Raw genomic sequence first — 25,060 nt, forward strand, 5'->3', positions numbered from 1 at the left:
TGTTGACAATAAAAGTAACTAAAACAACAAGAACTCGGTTCTGCTCATCACTCTGGGTACTCGACACATAACCAGCAAAAGGAAGATAAATAATTTCAGTTCACGAATTCTGGAGGGTTGGGCTAAGTCGTATCGAATTCAATTTGTAAAAATATAGCCACGTAAACACGGGCCAGTCACCAAAATAACAGGTGCAGATTAAAGTAAGTAAAAGTCGCGTCTCAATTTTCAACATTTCCAATTGAAAGTAAGTTTTGGTCGTGGGATTCACTTCACCCTTTATTCACACCACATCACCCTTTTGCTTGTTCCACTTTTCATTTCATTGTTTCCTGTTCAGTTGGATGTATCTTTGTTGGCAGCACCTTCCCACAAAGACTGACACGGCTCGATATTGATGCCACTGGATCAAAAAGAAATACTTTCCACATCAGAAAATGTCACTGTGGGCATATTAGCATATTGGTAAAATTACTGGATTAGTAATTCATGGACCCGGACTAGTAGTCTGATGACATATGAGTTCAAATATCCTAAAAATAGCTACTATTGTTGGCAGTAGTTTTATCATGGTTGGACAAATATATATGTATAGACAACAGGGGTGCAAGCTTTCGGAATTGTAGAAAAAGAGGAGCAGGAGTAGGCAATTCAGCTAGCTCCACCATTCAATGTGATCATGACATATCCTCTATCTCAAAGCCATACTCGCCCCCTCCCCATATGCTTTGATACCTTTAGGATCTGGAAATCTACTTATTTATTTCTTAAATACATTCAGTGACTTGGTCTCTCCAGTCTTAGGTGATGGAGAAGTCCACAGATGCACCACCCTCTGAGTGAATACATTTCTCCTTATCTCAGTCTTAAATGTTTTACCCGGTATCCTGAGGCCAGGACCCCTTGTTCTGGACCCCACAGCCAAGGGAAACATTCTTGCATCCAGTCTGCCCAGTCCTGTCAGAATTTTATACATTTCAATGAGATCTTTTATCATTTTTCTAAACTCTACTTCGGCATTAAACCATTTAACTTCAAATATCCAGATAGATAGATAGAAAGATAGAGCATTACAGCGCAGTACAGGCCCTTCGGTCCTCAATGTTGCGCTGACCTGTGAAACCAATCTAAAGCCCATTTACAATATTCCATTATCATCCATATGTTTATCCAATGACCATTTAAATGCCCTTAATGTTGGCGAGTCCACTACTGTTGCAGGCAGGGTATTCCACGCCCTTACTACTCTTTGAGTAAAGAACCTACCTCTGACATCTGTCCGATATCTATCTCCCCTCAATTTAAAGCTATGTCCCCTCGTGCTAACCATCACCATCCGAGGAAAAAAGCTCACACTGTCCACCCTATCTAATCCTCTCATCATCTTGTATGCTTCAAAGAAGTCACCTCTTAACCTTCTTCTCTCCAACAAAAACAGCCTCAAGTCCCTCAGCCTTTCCTCATAAGATCTTCCCCCCATACTACGCAACATCCTGGTAAATCTCCTCTGGACCCTTTCTTTTTTTAAAAAATGATTTTTATTGAAAAATTTTGAGTTTACACAACAACATCAAACCATACTAAAATTCCAACGCTAACAGTAATAACAACAATCATAAACTTTCGCCCCTCCTCAATGAACAACCCAACATATTAACAACAACTTAAGTTAACCCAGTGTTAAGTTACATAACCGTAGCGAAAATAAAATATAGTAAGGAACACCCCCCCCCCCCCCCCTCTCTCTCTCTCCTCTCCCCGGGGTTGCTGCTGCTATTGACCAAGATACCTATCTTTGAGCCAGGAAGTCCAGAAAAGGCTGCCACCGTTTATAGAACCCTTGTACTGATCCTCTCAGGGCAAAATTAACCCTTTACAACTTTATAAATCCCGCCATGTCATTGACCCAGGTCTCCACACTTGGGGGCCTCGCGTCCTTCCACTGTAGCAAGATCCTCCGCCGGGCTACTAGGGACGCAAAGGCCAGAACACCGGCCTCTTTCGCCTCCTGCACTCCTGGCTCCACCGCAACTCCGAAAATCGCGAGTCCCCACCCTGGTTTGACCCTGGATCCAACCACCCTCGACGCCGTCCCCGCCACCCCCTTCCAGAATTCTTCCAGTGCCGGACATGCCCAGAACATATGGGCATGATTCGCTGGACTCCCCGAACACCTGGTGCACCTGTCCTCACCCCCAAAGAACCTACTCATCCTAGTCCCGGACATGTGGGCCCGGTGCAGCACCTTAAATTGGATGAGGCTAAGCCTCGCACATGAAGAGGAAGAGTTGACTCTCTCCAAGGCATCCGCCCAAGTCCCGTCCTCTATCTGCTCCACAAGTTCCCCCTCCCATTTAGCCTTCAGCTCCTCCACTGACGACTCCTGCATTACCTTATAGATGTCCGACACCTTCCCCTCTCGGACCCACCCCCCCGAAAGCACTCTGTCCATCGTCCCCCACGAGGGCAGCAAAGGGAATTCCTCTACCTGTCGCCTAGCAAACGCCTTTACCTGCAAATATCTGAACATGTTCCCTTGGGGAAGCCCAAATTTATCTTCCAGTTCCCCCAGGCCCGCAAACCTCCCGCCAATAAACAGGTCCCTCAATTTACTGATGCCCACCCTTTGCCACCCCCTAAATCCCCCATCCTTGTTCGCCGGGATGAACCGATGATTGCCACCCAGTGGAGCCTCCATCGAGCCCCCTGTTTCCCCCCTATGCCGTCTCCACTGTCCCCAGATTCCTAGGGTCGCCGCCACTACCGGGCTCGTGGTAAACCTCGAGGGAGAGCGGCAACGGCGCCGTTACCATGGCACCCAGGCTCGTACCTCTACATGACGCCATCTCCATTTTTTTCCACGCCGCCCCTCCCACTCATTTACGCACCATTGACACATTGGCCGCCCATTAGTACCCCAAAAGGTTGGGCAGCGCCAGCCCGCCTCTACCCCTCCCTCGCTCCAGGAAAACCCTCTTCACTCTCGGAGTCCCATGTGCCCACACAAAGCTCAAAATACTGCTAGTCACTCTCCTCAAGAAGGCCCTGGGGATAAAGATGGGCAGGCACTGAAAGAAGAACAAGAACCTCGGAAGCACCGTCATTTTGACGGACTGCACCCTCCCCGCCAATGACAATGGCAGCATGTCCCACCTCTTGAACTCCTCCTCCATTTGATCTACAAGTCTGGTGAAATTATGTTTGTGAAGAGTCCCCCAGTCCCTGGCCACCTGCACCCCCAGGTACCTAAAACTCTCCCCTGCCCGCCTAAGCGGGAGCCTACCAATTCCTTCCTCCTGGTCTCCAGGGTGCACCACAAACACCTGAAAAGGTCCCAAACTCAGCTAGCAGCTCCATCACCCCCGGCATCCCTCCCACCGGGTCCGCCACATACAGTAACAGGTCATCGGCATACAACGACACCCTATGTTCCGCTCCACCTCGCACTAAACCTCTCCACCTCTCTGAATCCCTCAACGCCATCGCCAGCGGCTCGATTGCCAATGCAAACAACAAGGAGGATAGGGGGCAACCCTGCCTGGTCCCTCGGTAAAGCCGGAAGTACTCCGACCTCCTCCCATTCGTGGCCATGCACGCCATCGGGGCCTCATATAGCAGCCTCACCCATCTAATAAACCCTTCACCAAATCCAAACCTCCCCAACACCTCCCATAAGTACCCCCACTCCACTCTATCGAAGGCCTTCTCCGCATCCAGCGCCACCACTATCTCTGCCTCCCCCTCAATCGCCGGCATTATGATGACATTCAACAATCTCCGAACATTTGTGTTCAGCTGCCATTCCTTCACAAACCCTGTCTGGTCCTCGTGTACAACCCTTGGCACACAGTCCTCTATCCTGGTGGCCAGGATTTTTGCCAGCACCTTGGCATCTACGTTGAGGAGAGATATGGGCCTGTATGAACCACACTGCTGGGGGTCCTTGTCCCTCTTTAAGATTAACGAGATCAGCGCCCGAGACATCGTCGGGGGCAAAGTTAAGTGTCCGCACCAGCAAGGGGCCCACTAGGTCCACAAACTTTTTATAAAATTCCACCAGGAACCCATCCGGCCCCGGTGCCTTCCCTGACTGCATCTGCCCGATCCCCTTAACTAGCTCCTCCAGCTCAATCGGCGCACCCAACCCCTCCACCTGCTCTTCCTGCACCTTCCGCACCACATTCCCACTCTTGTCTCTCACTCCAGCAATTTCCTTTGCCGCATCCCGCTTGTGGAGCTGATGAGCCAGCATCCTACTCGCCTTTTCACCATGTTCGTACACTGCCCCTTGTGCCTTCCTCCACTGTGCCTCCGCCTTTCTAGTGTTCAGCAAATCAAATTTAGCCTGCAGGCTGCGCCTCTCCCCCAACAGTCCCTCCTCTGGTGCCTCTGCATACCTCCTGTCTACCTCCAGCATCCTTCCCACCAGTCTATCCCTCTCACTCCTCTCGCTCCTCTCCCTGTGTGCCCGGATGGATATCGGCTCCCCACGAATCACTGCTTTCAGGGCTTCCCAGACCACCCCCACCAGAGCCTCCCCCGTGTCATTCACCTCGAGGTACCCCTCAATACTTGCCCGGACCCTCCTACACACCTCCTCCTCCGCCAACAACCCCACATCCAACCGCCACAATGGGCGCTGGACCCGCACTTTCCCCATCTCCAACTCCATCCAATGCGGAGCGTGGTCGGAGATTGCAATGGCCGAATACTCGGCCTCCTCCACTCTCGGAATCAGTCCCCTATTCACCACGAAGAAGTCTATCCGATAGTAGACTCTATGTATGTGGGAGAAGAAAGAGTACTCCCGTGCCCTCGGCCTCACAAACCTCCATGAATCCACCCCACCCATCTGGTCCATAAACCCTCTCAGTACCTTGGCCGCCGCCGGCCTCCTACCCGTCCTAGAGCTGGACCGATCCAGTGAAGGATCCAACACCGTATTGAAGTCCCCCCCCATGATCAGCCCTCCCGCCTCTAGATCCGGGACCCGTCCCAACATACGCCTCATAAAGCCCGCGTCGTCCCAATTTGGGGCATACACACTAGCAAGTACCACCGTCTCTCCTTGTAGCCTACCCCTAACCATAACATACCTACCTCCCTTATCCGCCACCACCTCCGATGCCTCAAACGACACATTTTTCCTCACCAGAATCGCCACTCCCCGGTTCGTCACATCCAACCCAGAGTGGAAAACCTGCCCCACCCATCCCTTCCTCAGACGGACCTGGTCCGCCACCTTCAGATGGGTCTCCTGAAGCATTGCCACATCTGCCTTTAGCCCCCTCAGATGAGCAAGTACCCTCGACCGCTTCACCGGCCCATTCAATCCTCTCACATTCCAGGTGACCAACCGGATCAGAGGGCGTCCCGCCCCCCCCCCCCCCCCCCCCCCCACCCCCCGTCGGCTCGCATTAGCCGCCCCAGGCCAGCACCCCCTGCCCGACCCAGTCCCCACAGAGACAACACCTCACCTCTGTCCACCCGGCCCGCACCAGCTCCTTCCTGACCCTGCCAACAGCAACCCGGTATTCCCCTTTCCCGCGCTTTCGCACTGCCCCACCACACCCTTCTGATGTAGCGCCCAAATACCAGCCCCACCCTATACTAAAGAGATAGATAAATTCTTGATGTCGCGAGGAATTAAGGGCTACGGGGAGAATGCTGGTAGGTGGAGTTGAAATGCCCATCAGCCATGATTGAATGGCGGAGTGGACTTGATGGGCCGAATGGCCTTACTTCCACTCCTATGTCTTATGGTCTTATACCCCCAACCCGACATAGAATACAACAAACCCCCCCAACCCTCCCCGCAAGATACAAAACTCAAACAATGCCCCACAGCAAAAAACATAACAGAACAATCCCCCCATAAATAACCATGTCAAAATTGTAAAAGTACAGAAAAAGAGAACACAGCAACAGCAGAATCCAGCAATAAAGTATTACAACCGACCCCGCAAACCCCAACCCCTAGTTCAAGTCCAGTTTCTCCGTCCGCACGAAGGCCCACGCCTCCTCCGGGGAATCAAAATAATAATGCCGGTCCGAATAAGTTACCCACAGGCGCGCAGGCTGCAACATTCCGAACTTAATCTTCTTCTTGTAAAGCACCTCTTTCGTCCGATTAAACCCGGACCGCCGCTTAGCCACCTCCGCACTCCAATCCTGGTAGATCCGTACTACCCCATTCTCCCAGTTGCTGCTCTTCACCTTCTTGGCCCAGCGCAGCACACACTCCCGATCACTGAACCGGTGGAGCCTCACCAGCACCGCACGCGGGGGTTCATTCTCCTTAGGCCTCCTGGCCAGTACTCTGTGTGCTCCCTCCAGCTCCAAGGGCAGATGGAAAGACCCAGCCCCCACTAGCGAGTTCAGCATCGCAGCCACGTAGGTTGTCAGGTCCGACCCCTCCAGCCCCTCCGCAAAGCCCAAGATCCGCAGGTTTTTCCGCCTCATGCGGTGATCAAGCTCCTCGAAGCGGTCCTGCCACTTCTTGTGAAGCGCCTCGTGTCCCTCCACCTTACTCACGAGGATCCCGGCCTCCTCCTCTCATTCAGTGGCCTGCGTCTGCAACTCCTTGATGGCAGCACCCTGGGTCGTCTGAATCTCCAAGAGCCTTTTGTTCGTTTCCTGCAGAGAGCTCAGTACCTCAGCCTTGAAGTCTGCAAAACAGCGCAGGAGAGCAGCTTGTTGCTCCAGGGCCCACTGCTTCCACTCCTCTGGAGCTCCGCCGGCCGCCATCTTGGATTCCTTCCCCCATTTTTTCTGGGGAGCTGCTGCCGTTTTTTCCCCCCTTCCACTCCGAGTTCCAGTCATGAACTGCGGGGGAAGTCGATCAGCACACCTTCTCCCACCGGGAGACGTCGAAAAATGTCCGTTTTGGGCTCTAAAAAGAGCCTAAAAGTCCGTTTGAAATGGGAGCTCCCAAATGTGCGGCTTCCTACGTAATCGCCGCCACCGGAAGTCCCTCCTCTGGACCCTTTCTAATGCTTCCACATCCTTCCTATAATGCGGTGACCAGAACTGCACGCAATACTCCAAATGCGGCCGCACCAGAGTTTTGAACAGCTACAACATGACCTCATGGCTCCGAAACTCAATCCCTCTACCAATAAAAGCTAACACACCGTACGCCTTCTGAACAACCCTATCAACCTGGGTGGCAACTTTCAGGGATCTATGTACATGGACACCGAGATCTCTCTGCTCATCCACACTACCAAGAATCTTACCATTAGCCCAGTACTCTGGATTCCTGTTAGTCCTTCCAAAATGAATCACCTCACTCTTTTCTACATTAAACTCCATTTGCCACCTCTCTGCCCAGCCCTACAGCTTATCTATGTCCCTCTGTAACCTGCAACATCCTTCCACACTGTCCACAACTCCACCGACTTTAGTGTCATCCGCAAATTTACTCACCCATCCTTCTACGTCCTCCTCCAGGTCATTTATAAAAATAACAAACAGCAGTGGCCCCAAAACAGATCCTTGTGGCACACCACTAGTAACTGAACTTCAGGCTGAACATTTCCAATCAACCACCACCCTCTGTCTTCTTACAGCTAGCCAACTTCTCATCCAAACCGCTAAATCACCCTCAATCCCATGCCACCGTATTTTCTGCAATAGCCTACCATGGGGAACCTCATCAAACACTTTACTGGAATCCATATGCACCATATCAACTGCTTTACCCTCGTCCATCTGTTTGGTCACCTTCTCAAAGAACTCAAGGTTTGTGAGGCACGACCTACCCTTCACAAAACCTAATCAATTTATTCCTTTCCAGATGATTATAAATCCTATCTCTTATAATCCTTTCCAAGACTTTGCCCACAACAGAAGTAAGGCTCACTGGTCTATAGTTACCAGGGTTGTCTCTACTCCCCTTCTTGAACAAGAGGACAACATTTGCTATCCTCCAGTCTTCTGGCACTATTTCTGTAGACAATGACGACATAAAGATCAAAGCCAAAGGCTCTGCAACCTCCTCCCTAGCTTCTCAGAGAATCCTAGGATAAATCCCTTCCGGCCCAGGGGAATTATCTATTTTCACACTTTCCAGAATTGCTAACACCTCCTCCTTATGAACCTCAATCTCGTCTAGTCTGGTAGCCTGTATCTCAGTATTCTCCTCAACAACATTGTCTTTTTCCTGTGTGAATACTGCCGAAAAATATTCATTTAACGCCTCTCCTATCTCCTCGAACTCCATGCACAACTGTCTCTACTGTCCTTGACTGGCCCTACTCTTACCCTAGTCATTCTTTTATTCCTGATATACCTATAGAAAGCTTTAGGGTTTTCCTTGATCCTACCTGCCAAGGACTTCTCATGTCCCCTCCTGGCTCTTCATAGCTCTCTCTTTAGGTCCTTCCTGGCTAATTTATAACTCTCAAGCGCCCTAACTGAACCTTCACGTCTCATCTTTACATTAGCCTCCTTTTTCCTCTTGAAAAGTGATTCAACTACTTTAGTAAACCACGGTTCCCTCGCTCGACCACTTCCTCCCTGCCTGACAGGTACATACTTATCAAGGACACACAGTAGCTGTTCCTTGAACAAGCTCCACATTTCAACTGCACCCATCCCCTGCAGTTTCCTTCCCCATCCTATGCAATCTAAGTCTTGCCTAATCGCATCATAATTGCCTTTCCCCCAGATATAACTCTTGCCCTGCGGTATATACCTATCCCTTTCCATCACTAAAGTAAACGTAACCGAATTGTGGTCACTATCACCAAAGTGCTCACCTACCTCCAAATCTAACACCTGGCCTGGTTCATTACCCAGTACCAAATCCAATGTGGCCTCACCTCTTGTTGGCCTATCTACATACTGTGTCAGGAAACTCTCCTGCACACATTGGGCAGAAACTGACCCATCTAAAGTACTCGAACTATAGCATTTCCAGTCAATATTTGGAAAGTTAAAGTCCCCCATAACAACTACCCTGTTACTTTCGCTCCTATCCAGAATCATCTTTCCTTTCCTCTACATCTCTGGAACTTTTTGGAGGCCTATAGAAAACTCCCAACAGGGTGACCTCTCCTTTCCTGTTTCTAACCTCAACCCATACTACCTCAGTAGACCAGTCCTCATCAGACGTCCTTTCTGCCACCGTAATACTGTCTTTGACTAACAATGCCACACCTCCCCCTCTTCTACCGCCTTCCCTGAGCTTACTGAACATCTAAACCCTGGAACCTGCAACAACCATTCCTGTCCCTGCTCTATCCATGTCTCCGAAATGGCCACAACATCAAAGTCCCAGGTACCAACCCATGCGGCAAGTTCACCCACCTTATTCCGGATGCTCCTGGCGTTGAAGTAAACACACTTCAAACCACCTTCCTGCCTGCTGGTACACTCCTGCGACCTTGAAACCTTCCTCATGACCTCACTACTCTCAACCTCCTGTACACTGGAGCTATAATTCAGGCTCCCATCCCCCTGCTGAATTAGTTTAAACCCTCCCGAAGGGCATCTAAGTTCTGAATTCTTAACTTCTGACAATGGGATCCTCAGTTGTGCCTGACTTAACAAGGAACAAATAACTAGTATTTATGAATCAAGAATTTATTGAATAAGATTTGACATATAGAACATAGAACAGTACAGGACAGAACAGGCCCTTCGGCCCTCGATGTTGTGCCGAGCAATGATCACCCTACTCAAACCCACGTATCCACCCTATACCCGTAACCCAACAACCCCCCCACCTTACTTAACAAAAATATACTTAACAAAAAACAGTGAAGGTAACATGGGTGGCTCTTATCCCTCAAGATCCTAGAATTCCTTGAATGACTGCCAAAACAGGCGACTCACACCACAGAAGGCATGATAAAACTGCACCAATTAAGAATTTGATTTTCCAACTTTTATCTGTACTCCTAACTGTTCTTCATCCAATCGTCCAAATGAACTCTCTCGTTGACTTAAGGTGATGATCATCTGATGTCACCCCACCTCTGCAGCTCGAGTCATGTAGACTGAAGACAAATGTCCTCCACTTATTCCCTGGGTACCTGGAGGTACATTCCATTGTGAAAAAATTACACATCCTTGTAAATGCAGAATAATGTTATGGACAGGATGGGGTTATTTTAATCAACCTTGATTTCTCCTCTCACCACCAGTCTGTGAACAAAAATGGTAGCACAATAGTTGGCACTTTGATTCACAGCGCCTGGTTTGATTCTCGGGTCTGTGCAATCTGCACGTTCTCTGTGTCTGCATGGGTTCCCTCTTGGTGTTCCGGTTTCCTCCCAGAAGTCCCAAAAGACGTACTGTTTGGTAATTTGGACCATGTACACGATAGGGCGCCAGAATGTAGCGACTATGGGCTTTTCACAGTAACTTCATTGCAGTGTTAATGTAAGCATACTTGTGACTTTAACTATTAACGGTGTCTTGATTTTGATATGCTTCCCCCTATTTAAGTGGTGGTGTATTTCCCAACCTCTCAGTTTAGGTGTGATCCAATTATTATTATTAACTCTACAGCAAACTTAAGAGATGGTAAGTTTAGACGGTATGTTTCTTTTCACTCACTAAAAAGCTGGGATAAGGAATTGCTACATAGCCAACTGTGTACTCATACAGTAAAGAAGGTGAGAGAAAGGAAGATTTATAGGGCAAAGACCACAGAGAAAATAATTATTGTTCCACATGTGTCCAGAGTTCAGAATCAAAGTCCAATGGTGTATTCCTTCATAGACGTTGGAAGGCTGAACTGATGCTGGATAACTGGTTTTGCAGTAAAGTTGACTTCCACAATGAGATAGGCACGCAGAGATGAATCAGCCTCGTATGCAGTGGTACAAAAGTTGCAATCAAAACAGTGCAGATGGGTCCTTCCGGTGGCGACGATGACGTAGGAAGCCACACATTTGGGAGCTCCCGTTTTAAACGGACTTTTTGGCTCTTTTTAGAGCCCAAAACGGAAATTTTTCGACATCTCCCGGTGGGAGAAGGTGCGCTGATCGACTTTCCCTGCAGTCCATGACTCTAACTCGGAGTGGAAAGGGGGGAAAAACGGCAGCAGCTGCTCCCCAGAAAAAATGGGGGAAGGAATCCAAGATGGCGGCCGGCGGAGCTCCAGAGAAGTGGAAGCAGTGGGCCCAGGAGCAACAAGCTGCTCTCCTGCGCTGTTTAACAGACTTCAAGGCTGAGGTACTGAGCTCTCTGCAGGAAACGAACAGAAGGCTGTCGGAGATTCAGACGACCCAGGGTGCTGCCATCAAGGCGTTGCAGACGCAGGCCAGCGAACGAGAGGAGGAGGCCGGGATCCTCGTGAGTAAGGTGGAGGGACACGAGGCACTCCACAAGAAGTGGCAGGAACGCTTCGAGGAGCTTGGTCACCGCATGAGGTGGAAAAACCTGCGGATCTTGGGCCTTGCGAAGGGCTGGAGGGGTCGGACCTGACAACCTACGTGGCTACAATGCTGAACTCGCTAGTGGAGGCCGGGTCTTTCCATCTGCCCTTGGAGCTGGAGGGAGCACACAGAGTACTGGCCAGGACCCTAAGGAGAATGAACCCCCGCGTGCGGTGCTGGCGAGGTTCCACCGGTTCAGTGTGTGCTGCGCTGGGCCAAGAAGGTGAAGAGCAGCAATTGGGAGAATGGGGTAGTACGGATCTACCAGGATTGGAGTGCGGAGGTAGCTAAGCGGCGGTCCAGATTTAATCGGACGAAAGAGGTGCTTTACAGGAAAAAGATAAAGTTCGGAATGTTGCAGCCCGCGCGCCTGTGGGTAACTTATTCGGACCGGCATTATTATTTTGATTCCCCGGAGGAGGCGTGGGCCTTCGTGCGGACGGAGAAACTGGACTTGAACTAGGGGTTGGGGGTTGCGGGGTCGGTTGTAATGCTTTATTGCTGGTTTCTGCTGTTGCTGTGTTCTTCCTTTTTTTTTTGTACTTTTGCAATTTTGATATGGTTATTTATGGGGGTGTGGTTCTGTTATGTTTTTTTTGCTGTGGGGTATTGTTTGAGTTTTGTATCTTGCGGGGAGGGTTGGGGGGGTTTGTTGTATTCTATGTCGGGTTGGGGGTATGGAGTGGGTAATTGGGTGCTGCATCAGAAGGGTGTGGTGGGGCAGTGCGAAAGCGCGGGCTTTCCTCTGGTTTCCCGCGCTGCGGGGCTGAGATGATGACGGGGGAGGCGGGGCCTTAACTGGTTCTTCCCCGCGCTGGAGCGGTGCCGGTAGGAGGGATAGATTGGGGGATGATCCCACGTTGGGAGGGGTCGGGTTATTGGCGGGAGTTTCTGGGGTCAGCAGAAGTTAGCTGACCCACGGAAGTACAATGGAGGACGGTTCGCGGCTAGGAGGGTTCCCAGCCTCGGGGGGGGGGGGGGGGGGGGGGGGGGGACACCGGGTTGTTGCTGGTAGGGTGAGGAAGGAGCTAGTGGGGGCCAGAGGTGAGGTGTTGTCGCTGTGGGGACTGGGTCGGGCAGGGGGTGCTGGCCTGGGGCGGGCAGTCGACGGGCTATGGCTAGTCGACGGGGGAGGGGGGCGGGACGCCCTCTGATTCGGTTGGTCACCTGGAATGTGAGAGGATTGAATGGGCCGGTGAAGCGGTCGAGGGTACTTGCTCATCTGAGGGGGCTAAAGGCAGATGTGGCAATGCTTCAGGAGACCCACCAAAGGTGGCAGACCAGGTCCGCCTGAGGAAGGGATGGGTGGGGCAGGTTTTCCACTCTGGGTTGGATGTGAAGAACCAGGGAGTGGCGATTCTGGTGGGGAAAAATGTGTTGTTTGAGGCATCGGAGGTGGTGGCGGATAAGGGGGGTAGGTATGTTATGGTTAGGGGCAGGCTATAAGGAGAGAAGGTGGTACTTGCTAGTGTGTATGCCCCAAATTGAGACAATGCGGGCTTTATGAGGCGTATGTTGGGACGGGTCCCGGATCTGGAGGCGGGAGGTCTGATCATGGGGGGGGACTTCAATACGGTGTTGGATCCTTCACTGGATCAGTCCAGCTCTAGGACGGGTAGGAGGCCGGCGGCGGCCAAGGTACTGAGAGGGTTTATGGACCAGATGGGGGGGGTGGATCCATGGAGGTTTGTGAGGCCGAGGGCACGCGAGTACTCTTTCTTCTCCTACGTACATAGGGTCTACTCTCGGATAGACTTCTTCGTGGTGAATAGGGGACTGATTCCGAGAGTGGAGGAGGCCGAGTATTCGGCCATTGCAATCTCCGACCACGTTATGGTTAGGGGCAGGCTATAAGGAGAGAAGGTGGTACTTGCTAGTGTGTATGCCCCAAATTGAGACGATGCGGGCTTTATGAGGCATATGTTGGGACGGGTCCCGGATCTGGAGGCGGGAGGTCTGATCATGGGGGGGGATAGAGTTGGAGATGGGGGATGTGCGGGACCAGCGCCCGTTTTGGCGGTTGGATGTGGGGTTGTTGGCGGAGGAGGAGGTGTGTAGGGGGGTCCGGGCAAGTATTGAGGGGTACCTCGAGGTGAATGACACGGGGGAGGTTCTGGTGAGGATGGTCTGGGAAGCCCTGAAGGCAGTGATTCGTGGGGAGCTGATATCCGTCCGGGCACACGGGGAGAGGAGCAAGAGGAGTGAGAGGGATAGACTGGTGGGAAAGATGCTGGAGGTAGACAGGACGTATGTAGAGGCACCAGAGGAGGGACTGTTGGGGGAGAGGCGCAGCCTGCAGGCTAAATTTGATTTGCTGACCACTAGAAAGGCGGAGGCACAGTGGAGGAAGGCACAAGGGGCAGTGTACGAACATGGTGAAAAGGCGAGTAGGATGCTGGCTCATCAGCTTCGCAAGCGGGATGCGGCTAAGGAAATTGCTGTAGTGAGACAAGAGTAGGAATATGGTGCGTAAGGGGGTAGAGGTGAATGAGGTCTTCAATGACTTTTACGGGGGACTGTACCGGTTGGAGCCAACGGGGGAGAGGAGGAAAATGAAGAGGTTCCTCGACGGGCTTTCTTTCCCGAAGGTGCAGGAGGAGCAGGTGGAGGGGTTGGGTGCACCGATTGAGCTGGAGGTGCTAGTTAAGGGGATCGGACAGATGCAGTCAGGGAAGGCACAGGGGCCGGATGGGTTCCCGGTGGAATTTTATAAAAGGTTTGAGGACCTAGTGGGCCCCTTGCTGGTGCGGACACTCAATGAAGCGTGGGAAGGGGGACTTTGCCCCCGACGATGTCACGGGCGCTGATCTCGTTAATTTTAAAGAGGGACAAGGACCCCCAGCAGTGTGGTTCATACAGGCCCATATCTCTCCTCAACGTAGATGCTAAGGTGCTGGCAAAAATCCTGGCCACCAGGATAGAGGACTGTGTGCCAGGGGTTGTGCACGAGGACTAGACAGGTTTTGTGAAGGGAAGGCAGCTGAACACGAATGTGCGGAGATTGTTGAATGTCATCATGATGCCGGCGATTGAGGGGGAGGCTGAGATAGTGGTGGCGCTGGATGCGGAGAAGGCCTTCGATAGAGTGGAGTGGGGGTACTTATGGGAGGTGTTGGGGAGGTTTGGATTTGGTGAAGGGTTCATTAGATGGGTAAGGCTGCTATATGAGGCCCAATGGTGTGCGTGGCCACGAATGGGAGGAGGTCGGCGTACTTCCGGCTTTACCGAGGGACCAGGCAGGGTTGCCCCCGTCCCCCTTGTTGTTTGCACTGGCAATCGAGCCGCTGACGATGGCGTTGAGGGATTCAGAGAGGTGGAGAGGTTTAGTGCGAGGTGGGGAGGAAAATAGGGTATTGTTGTATGCCGATGACCTGTTACTGTATGTGGTGGACCCGGTGGGAGGGATGCCGGGGGTGATGGAGCTGCTAGCTGAGTTTGGGACCTTTTCAGGTTGTAAATTAAATTTAGGCAAGAGTGAGGTGTTTGTGGTGCACCCTGGAGACCAGGAGGAAGGAATTGGTAGGTTCCCGCTTAGGCGGGCAGGGGAGAGCTTTAGGTACCTGGGGGTGCAGGTGGCCAGGGACTGGGGGACTCTTCACAAACATAATTTCACCAGACTTGTAGATCAGATGGAGGAGGAGTTCAAGAGGTGGGACATGCTGCCATTGTCGTTGGCGGGGAGGGTACAGTCCGTCAAAATGACGGTGCTTCCGAGGTTCTTGTTCCTCTTTCAGTGCCTGCCCAGGGCCTTCTTTAGGAGAGTGACTAGCAGTATTTTGAGCTTTGTGTGGGCACATGGGACTCCGAGAGTGAAGAGGGTGTTCCTAGAGCGAGGGAGGGATAGAGGCGGACTGGCGCTGCCCAACCTTCAGGGGTACTATTGGGCGGCCAATGTGTCAATGGTGCGTAAATGGGTGATGGAGGGGGGAGGGGTGGCATGGAAAAGAATGGAGATGGCGTCATAAGAGGGGAAGGTGTCTGACATCCATAAGGTAATGCAGGAGGTGGAGGAGTCGTCAGTGGAGGAGCTGAAGGCTAAATGGGAGGAGGAACTCGGGGAGCAGATAGAGGACGGGACTTGGGCGGATGCCTTGGAGAGAGTCAACTCTTCCTCCTCATGTGCGAGGCTTAGTCTCATCCAATTTAAGGTGCTGCACCGGGCCCACATGTCCGGGACTAGGATGAGTAGGTTCTTTGGGGGTGAGGATAGGTGCACCAGATGTTCGAGGAGTCCAGCGAACCACGCCCATATGTTCTGGGCATGCACAGCACTGGAAGAATTCTGGAAGGGGGTGGCGGGGACGGTGTCGAGGGTGGTTGGATCCAGGGTCAAACCAGGGTGGGGACTCGCGATTTTTGGAGTTGCGGTAGAGCCGGGAGTGCAGGAGGCGAAAGAGGCCAGTGTCCTGGCCTTTGCGTCCCTAGTAGCCCGACGAAGGATCTTGCTACAGTGGAAGGATGCGAGGCCCCCAAGTGTGGAGACCTGGATCAGTGACATGGTGGGATTTATAAAACTGGAAAGGGTCAAATTTTCCCTGAGAGGATCAATACAAGGGTTCTATAAACGATGGCAGCCTTTTCTGGACTTCCTGGCTCAAAGATAGGTATCTTGGTCAACAGCAGCAGCAACCCGGGGAGGGGGGGGGGTGTTCCTTATTGTAGTTTCTATTCTGTAACTTTATATTGTGTCAATTTGCGTTGTTGTTAAAATGCTGTGTTGTTCATGGAGGTGGGGCGAATGTTTATGATTGCTAATATTATTGTTATTTTTGGTATTTTACTATGGTGCGTTATTGTTGTATAAATTCAAAATTTTTCGATAAAAATTATTTAAAAAAAAAACATTGCAGAGGGGGGGGAGGGGGCGGCAGGCATTCAAATCTGGACAAAGTTCCTTTGCTGAGCTTTGCATCTCCACAAGGCAATATTAACTCGTTGTTCCACCAGCTATTTGGGATGTCTATCACATGGCTCCCACTTCTCTGCATTGGCTTTGGCAAATGATGTGCAGTCCGTTGTCTGGGTCCTTTGTCCCCGCAGATGAATTGACCCCAGTTGACCAGGCTTGGTTTATAAAATATACATGATCTCTGTATAGTTCCTTTTAAATTTAGTCTCTGCAGGCCACAGAAGGTTGTTAGGGTCTCTTCAGGGAAAACAAGGTGCAAACTTCTTCAACATTGCTATGCATATCTTCAGCCATTTTAAAAGGTTATTGTCCAATTTTTAAAATTGGATTGGATTGGATTTGTTTGTCACGTGTACCGAGGTATAGTGAAAAGTATTTTGCTGCGAGCAGCTCAACAGATCATTAAGGACATGGGAAGAAAAGGGAAGAAAATAAAATAAATAATAGGGCAACATAAGGTATACAATGTAACTACATAAGCACCAGCATCGGATGAAGCATTTCGGGGTGTAGTGTTAATGAGGTCAGTCCATAAGAGAGTCATTTAGGAGTCTGGTAACAGCGGGGAAGAAGCTGTTTTGAGTCTGTTTGTGCGTGTTCTCAGACTTCTGTATCTTCTGGAAGAAGTTGGAAGAGTGAGTAAGCCGGGTGCGATGGGTCTTTGATTATGCTGCCCGCTTTCCCCAGGCAGCGGGAGATGTAGATGGAGTCAATGGATGGGAGGCAGGTTCGTGTGATGGACTGGGCTGTGTTCACGACTCTCTGAAGGTTCTTGCGGTCCTGGGCCGAGCAGTTGCCATGCCAGGCTGTGATGTAGCCAGATATGATGCTTTCTATGGTGCATCTGTAAAAGTTGGTAAGAGTTAATGTGGACATGCCGAATTTCCTTTGTTTCCTGAGGAAGTATAGGCGCTGTTGTGCTTTCTTGTTGATAGCGTCGACGTGGGTGGACCAGGACAGATTTTTGGAGATGTGCACCCCTAGGAATTTGAAACTGCTAACCATCTCCACCTCGGCCCCGTTGATGCTGACAGGGGTGTGTACAATACTTTGCTTCCTGAAGTCGATTTTAAAATTAATCATGAGGATATATATAATAAAAATATATTGTGTGAGGTCTTAATCCCATTACAGCAGTTGCAATATTCCATCCTCTTTACTATAATATAATCTAACATAAATATTCACATCAATGTATTTTAACCCAGTCCCAAGGATACTAAAGCCATTAACAACAAATATTAATATGAGGCGCATTCTGTCGGTCATGTCCCGCTGGAATTGGAACGAGACGTGGCCGGTAGATTCCCGACGGTCCTTACACCTCGCGAGATCCACAATGGCCGAAACCCAGACTTGCAGTTAAAAGAGCTTAAAAGCACTTTTACACTATGCTCACGCCGAATGGAACGGCCATCCACTATTTATCAGTCTCGTTGAGGAATCCCCAGCCAAGTGCTGTTTCGTACTGGTGCCCACAATCGGGAGTCTCCTGGGTGATTGGAGGCGCCAAGATCGTCGGCCTCTGGGCAGGGTGGCACTACTGGTGCCACTTGGGCACTGCCAATGCTATCTGGTGCCAGTCTGGCAAATAAATTTAAAACCCCCATCGTGGATCTAATTAAAACAGTATCAATTTCAGCGGCCGGCTCACTTTGATCCGGAGAGGGAAGCTGCTCTCTCACTGAAACAATCAGCCGGCCGCTGAAATTGACACTGCCGGCTGCTCTCTCCCTCCAATCCAACTTTTAAGTTTTAATGTTTCTGATTGGAGGGAGAGAGCAGCCGGCAGTGTCAATTTCAGCGGCCGGCTGATTGTTTCAGTGAGAGAGCAGCTTCCCTCTCCGGATAAAAGTGAGCCGGCCGCTGAAATTGACACAACTGACAGTTGGGGTCCATAAGCCCCCCCGCGGTATATCGCGGTATTGCGGAGCGCGGTATAACGGGGGACTACTGTATAAATGTTTCTGGAACATACCTCTCCATTCACCTGAGGAAGGAGCAGCGCTCCTAAAGCTCGTGTTTGAAACAAACCTGTTGGACTTTAACCTGGTGTTGCAAGACTTCTTACTGTGCTTACCTCAGTCCAACGCCGGCATCTCCACATCAGTGTAATTCGAGGCAGGAGGTTCACGTGACAATACCTCCACGAATATGTCCAACCTGAATTTGCAACCCTCGCCCTGTATAGTTATGGTGCAAACATCATTTCCTCATCACTTAGCCACGCAATGTCTTGGGAAAAGGAAATACATATGGGGCAGAATTTTATGGTTCGTGAGAAAGTAACGTTTAATTAATATCGGTAGCGTTGTGAGTAGTGAGACGTTTGGATGAACATCGGGCTTGCTATTTAAGGATGGTTGCAAAGTTTCCGAGAGCTGCATGAGTTAATTATTAATTTGTTTATTTCTGTTAAACTCGGAGGCCCCTTGTTGAGGATTGGAGTTAAGGAAAAAGTTTAGCTCCAACGGCACTTCGGCTGAACTAGGAAGAGGGCTTCTCAGGATTGGTTACAGCCTTGAAGTGAAACTGATTTAGCTGACCCTTGCAGGGTATGAAGTCGGTGTGCGGAAGCTGGACTTCCACGCAAAATTTGAGTGGCTTCTTCTGGGGCAGTAAAAATCTGCCCTTAGCTTCCAGGCTCTTTTTTCTGCAGATTTTTCTAGTGTAACTTCAGTTGAGAGTTTATTTCAGTTCGGAATCAAGAAAGATGTGCTTTTTCTTAGTCTTTCAGCATTACTGTGAGGATGTGTTTTTGACCCAGAGCTGCCACTGTGTTGGGATGCTGTTGGTTGCAGAATCCGCCTGTTAAATAGGTCTTTAACATTCTGTATGTTAACAGCAAGCCTTTATTAACTATGTGTAATTATATGCAAACATACGGTAAGTATACAAGAGGCATGGTAGCACAGTGGTTAGCACTGTTGCTTCACAGCATCAAGGTCACGGGTTTAATTCCAGGCTTGGGTCACTGTCTTGTGTGGCATCTGCACATTCTCCCCGTGTCTGCATGGATTTCCTCCGGGTGCTCCGGTTTCTTCCCACAAGTACTGAAGGAGGTGCTTGTTAGGTGAATTGGACATTCTGAATTATCCCTCAGTATGTCTGAACAGGCGCTGTAGTATGGCGACTAGGGGATTTTCATAGTAATTTCATTGCATTGTTAATGTAAGTCTACTTGTAACACTAATAAAGATGATTATTATTAAAGGGTACAGGCATGGAGCTGTTTCTATTTTAGGTCTTAACACAGCTCTGGTCAACACCACACTGACCCTAGCTCTGGGTCATGTGCCTTCTTACATCAGTCTGTGGGCGGTTCTATACTCAGTTCCACATTAATCCAGTATATACCAGACCCTCTACCACATTACCAGAATACAGCAGCTAGTGCCATAAAATGGGGTGCGGCTGCGCCGCAGATTCTATTGCTTTCTCCCAAGGTTTCCCCTTTTGAGTGAGTTCTACTTGTTCCTCCATTGAATGAAATGAAATGAAAATCGCTTATTGTCACAAGTAGGCTTCAATGAAGTTACTGTGAAAAGCCCCTAGTCGCCACATTCCGGCGCCTGTTCGGGGAGGCTGTTACGGGAATCGTGCTGCTGGCCTACCTTGGTCTGCTTTCATAGCCAGCGATTTAGCCCAGTGTGCTAAACATTGAAAGATTGACCAGAAAAATCATAGGATTAAAGGTAAGGGAGTAGTTATTTTTGTCTGATCAGGGCCAGAAACGGGGATTCCAACCCAACTGTAAAAATCTAGGCTATTACTTTATTATTTTGAATCTCAATGTGACTTGGAATATAACTTCAAGTTTGTTTCTGGACAGATGAACAGAGTAGCAACAACAACAGCAACCACTTGCAGTTATGTCATAAGAGCATAAGAACTAGGAGCAGGAGTAGGCCATCTGGCCCCTCGAGCCTGCTCCGCCATTCAATGAGATCATGGCTGATCTTTTGTGGACTCAGCTCCACTTTCCGGCCTGAACACCATAACCCTTAATCCCTTTATTCTTCCAAAAACTATCTATCTTTATCTTAACAACATTTAATGAAGGAGCCTCAACTGCTTCACAGGGCAGGGAATTCCATAGATTCACAACCCTTTGGGTGAAGAAGTTCCTCCTAAACTCAGTCCTAAATCTACTTCCCCTTATTTTGAGGCTATGCCCCCTAGTTCTGCTTTCACCTGCCAGTAGAAAACAACCTGCCCTCATCTATCCTATCTATTCCCTTCATAATTTTATATGTTTCTATAAGATCCCGCCGCATCCTTCGAAATTCCATCGAGTACAGTCCCTGTCTACTCAACCTCTCCTTGTAATCCAACCCCTCAACTCTGGGATTAACCTAGTGAATCTCCTCTGCACACCCTCCAGCGTCAGTACGTCCTTTCTCAGGTAAGGAGACCAAGACTGAACACAATACTCCAGGTGTGGCCTCACTAACACCTTATACAACTGCAGCATAACCTCCCTAGTCTTAAACTCCATCCCTCTAGCAATGAAGGACAAAACTCCATTTGCCTTCTTAATCACCTGTTGCACCTGTAAACCAGCTTTTTGCGACTCATGCACTAGCACACCCAGGTCTCTCTGCACAGCAGCATGTTTTAATATTTTATCATTTAAATAATAATCCCTTTTGCTATTATTCCTACCAAAATAGATAATCTCACATTTGGCAACATAGTATTCCATCTGCCAGACCCTAGCCCATTCACTTAACCTATCCAAATCCCTCTGCAGACTTCCAGTATCCTCTGCATTTTTTGCTTTACCACTCATCTTAGTGTCGTTTGCAAACTTGGACACAATGCACTTGGTCCCCAACTCCAAATCATCTATGTAAATTGTGAACAATTGTGGGCCCACACTGATTATTGAAGGACACCACTAGCTACTGATTGCCAACCAGAGAAACACCCATTAATCCCCACTCTTTGCTTTCTATTAATTAACCAATCCTCTATCCATGCTACTACTTTACCCTTAATGCCATGCATCTTTATCTTGTGCAGCAACCTTTTGTGTGGCACCTTGTCAAAAGCTTTCTGGAAATCCAGATATATCACATTCATTGGCTTCCCGTTATATACCGCACTGATAATGTCCTCAGAAAATACCACTAAATTAGTCAGGCACGACCTGCCCTTTATGAACCCATGCTGCGTCTGCCTAGTGGGACAATTTCCATTCAAATGCCTCGCTATTTCTTCTTTAATGATAGATTCCAGCATCTTCCCGACTACCGAAGTTAAGCTAACTGGCCTATAAGTACCTGCTTTCTGCCTACCTCCTTTTTTAAACAGTGGTGTCACGTTTGCTCATTTCCAATCTGACGGGACCACCCGAGAGTCTAGTGAATTTTGGTAAATTATCACTAGTGCATCTGCAATTTCCCTAGCCATCTCTTTTAGCACTCTGGGATGCATTCCATCAGGGTCAGGAGACTTGTCTACCGTTAGCCCCATTAGCTTGCCCATCACTACCTCCTTAGTGATAACAAGCATCTCAAGGTCCTCACCTGTCATAGCCTCATTTCCATCAGTCATTGGCATGTTATTTGTGTCTTCACCTGTTCAGTTCCTCAGCCATTTCCTCATCTCCCATTATTAAATCTCTCTTCTCATCCTCCAAAGGACCAATATTTACCTTAGCCACTCTTTTTTGCTTTATATATTTGTAGAAACCTTTACTATCTGTTTTATATTCTGAGCAAGTTTACTCACATAATCTATCTTACTCAGTATGGTAAAAAATCCCAATGCACTTCAAAGCAAACGTCGAGAATTAAAAAAATATATTTTATTGAGGCATTTGTAACTTAACACAGCAAATACAATCACAAATTAAATCAAGCCAACAGGGCTGCAACGAACCAACTCCACAAAATACCCCACCAACCCACTCCCCAACTCCTCATTTTTAACCACTGCCCGCCACTGCTGACATCTTAACTTTTCTTGAAGAAGTCGATAAATTGCCTCCCAACTCCAGGCAAACCCCTCCACAGAACCTCTCAAGGCAAACTTTAGTTTTTTCTACCTTGAGAATCTCTGCCACGTCACTCACTCACACCCCTGGTTTTGCCCCCCCCCCCCCCCCCCCCCCCCCGGAATCTCTCCGTTCTAACAACAATATCCATCTCCGAGCTACCAGGGAGGGAAAGGCCAAGACATCGGTCTCTCTCACTCCCTGGACTCCTGACACACCAAAGATCGCCACCTCTGGACTCAGGATCACCTTCACCACAAACATCCAGAGTTAATGAGCACAATGTTGAATAAATTAAAACAAATCATGAAAATGGTAAGATAAATTGAAGTTTTAATTCCATTTATTGATTGAAGTCCATGTTGAGTTGTTGATGGTGCAAACTAACATAGAATCATAGAATCTCTACAGTGCAGAAGGAAGTCATTCGGCTCATCGAGTCTGCACCGACCCTTGGAAAGAGTACCCTACCTAGGCTCACGCCCTGACCCTTTCCCCGTATTCCCACCTAACCTCTTGGGCACTAGGGAACAATTTAACATGGTTAATCCGCCTAACATGCACATTTTTGGACTGTGGGAGGAAACCGGAGCACCCGGAGGGAACCCACACAGACACGGGAAGAAAGTGCAAACTCCACACAGACACGCACCCAAGGCGATATTTAAACCATAGTCCTTGGCACGGTGAGGCAGCATTGCTAACCACTGTGCCACCCATGGCGCATATGTATGTGGATCAATGTTAGGCAACCTAGCCTGGTGAGTGGGTCACATGAGTGGCCCTCTGACATCTCAGGGGCCATAAGATTGAAATCGGTGGGAGGGCGAGCTGTGAGGAGGATGCCAAGATGCTTCAGCATGATTTAGAAAGGCTGAGTGAGTAGACATATGCAATAGCAGATGCAGTATAATGTGGATAAATGTGAGGTTATATTCTTTGGTCGCAAAAATGGGAAGGTAGATTGTTATTTTATTGGGTGTAAATTGAGAAAGGTGAATACTCAGCAAGACCTTGGTGCCGTCTTGCATCAGTAACTGAAAGTGCACGTGCAGGTACAGCAGGAAGTAAAGAAGGCAAATGGTATGTTGACCTTCATAGTTAGAGGGTTTGAGTATCGGAATAGAAATGTTTTACTGTAACTGTAGAGGGTGTTGGTGAGGCCACACCTGGAGTAGTGTGTGCAGTTTCAATGTCCTTATCTGAGAAAGTATGTTCTTGCTATGGAGGGAGTGTAGTGATGGTTTACCTGGCTGATTCTTGGGATGGCCTGACTGTCATCTGAATACAGATTAAACTAAGGCAAAGTCGCCGGGAGAGCTGACTGGTGGTTGTTTAACCTGAAGATCGCCACAGCTCAGGCGAGGGGGGGAAGGTAGACCTGCATGAATAACTATCGGTTAGGATTATAATCATTGAAGTTTAGAAGAGTGAGAGTGGATCACATAGAAACACATACAATTCTAACCAGATTAGATAGGGTAGATTCAGAAAAAATGTTCCCAATGGCGGGGGGGGGGGGGGAGTCCAGAACTACGGATTATGATTTTATCTCTTTTTATAATCTTTATTGTCACAAGTAGGCTTACATTGACACTGCAGTGAAGTTACTGTGAAAATCCCTTAGTCGCCACATTCTGGTGCCTGTTCGGGTACACAGAGGGAGAATTCAGAATGTCCAAATTACCTAACAGCATGTTTTTCAGGACTTGTAGGAGGAAACCGGAGCACCCGGAGGAAACCCTCGCAGACACGGAGAGAGCGTGCAGACCCCGCAGACACCGGGGGGGGGGGGGGGGGGGGGGGGTGTTCCTTATTGTAGTTTCTATTCTGTAACTTTATATTGTGTCAATTTGCGTTGTTGTTAAAATGCTGTGTTGTTCATGGAGGTGGGGCGAATGTTTATGATTGCTAATATTATTGTTATTTTTGGTATTTTGGTATTGGGGGGGGGGGGGGGGGGGGGGGAGAGAACATGCAGACTTTGCACAGACAGTGACCCAATCTGGGAATCGAACCTGGGACCCTGGTGCTGGGAAGCCATAGTGCTAACCACTATGCTACCTTGCTTACGGGTAAATCTTTTACGTCGGAGCTGTGGAGACATTTCTTCACCCAGAGAATGGCGTATCTGTGGAATTCCCTACTTCAGAAAATAGTTGAAGCCAAAACGTGTGATTTCAAGAATGAATTAGCCTTAGCTCTTGGCTAAAGGGATATGGGGTAGAAGGCAGGATCAGGGTATTGAATTTGATGACCAGCCATGATCATAATGAATGGCGGAACAGGACGGCACGGTGGAACAGTGGTTAGCACTGCTGCCTCATGGCACTGAGGACCTGGGTTCGATGCTGGCCCCTGGGTCACTGTCCATGTGGAGTTTGCACATTCTCCCCGTGTTTACGTGGGCTTCACCCCCACAACCCAATGATGTGCAGGGTAGGTGAATTGGCCGCACTAAATTGCCCCTTAATTGGAAAAAAAAGAATTGGGTACTCTAAATTTATTTTTGAAAATGAATGGCGGAACTGGCTCAAAGTGGCTCAATCAGGCGCCGCCTTCTATTTTCTATGTATGTTCGCTAACCTTGACCCCAGCAATAAGACTGAATACATTTAATACATGCTGAATATTTCACGATAAAGTATAAAAAATGCTTAAAATAGAAATTTCAATTTCAAATGTAAAAACAAAATAAATATTTACATTTTGATTGGATTCAGAGAGAGCACACGGCTCTCACATCCAAGGGTATGGGGT

At 49.1% G+C, this 25,060-nt stretch overlaps 1 protein-coding gene across 1 annotated transcript in view; it reads right to left on the bottom strand.

The window, feature by feature from the left end:
- LOC119969114 overlaps window positions 1-25,060 on the bottom strand; it is a 358,923-nt gene that overhangs the window by 294,397 nt on the left and 39,466 nt on the right. The window contains exon 3 of the mRNA XM_038802328.1: window positions 277-403. The gene's annotated coding sequence lies outside the window, so the exon portion shown is untranslated. The remainder of the gene's footprint in view (window positions 1-276; window positions 404-25,060) is intronic.

The sequence above is a fragment of the Scyliorhinus canicula genome, chromosome 7, assembly GCF_902713615.1.
Source record: "Scyliorhinus canicula chromosome 7, sScyCan1.1, whole genome shotgun sequence".
Classification (NCBI taxonomy): domain Eukaryota; kingdom Metazoa; phylum Chordata; class Chondrichthyes; order Carcharhiniformes; family Scyliorhinidae; genus Scyliorhinus; species Scyliorhinus canicula.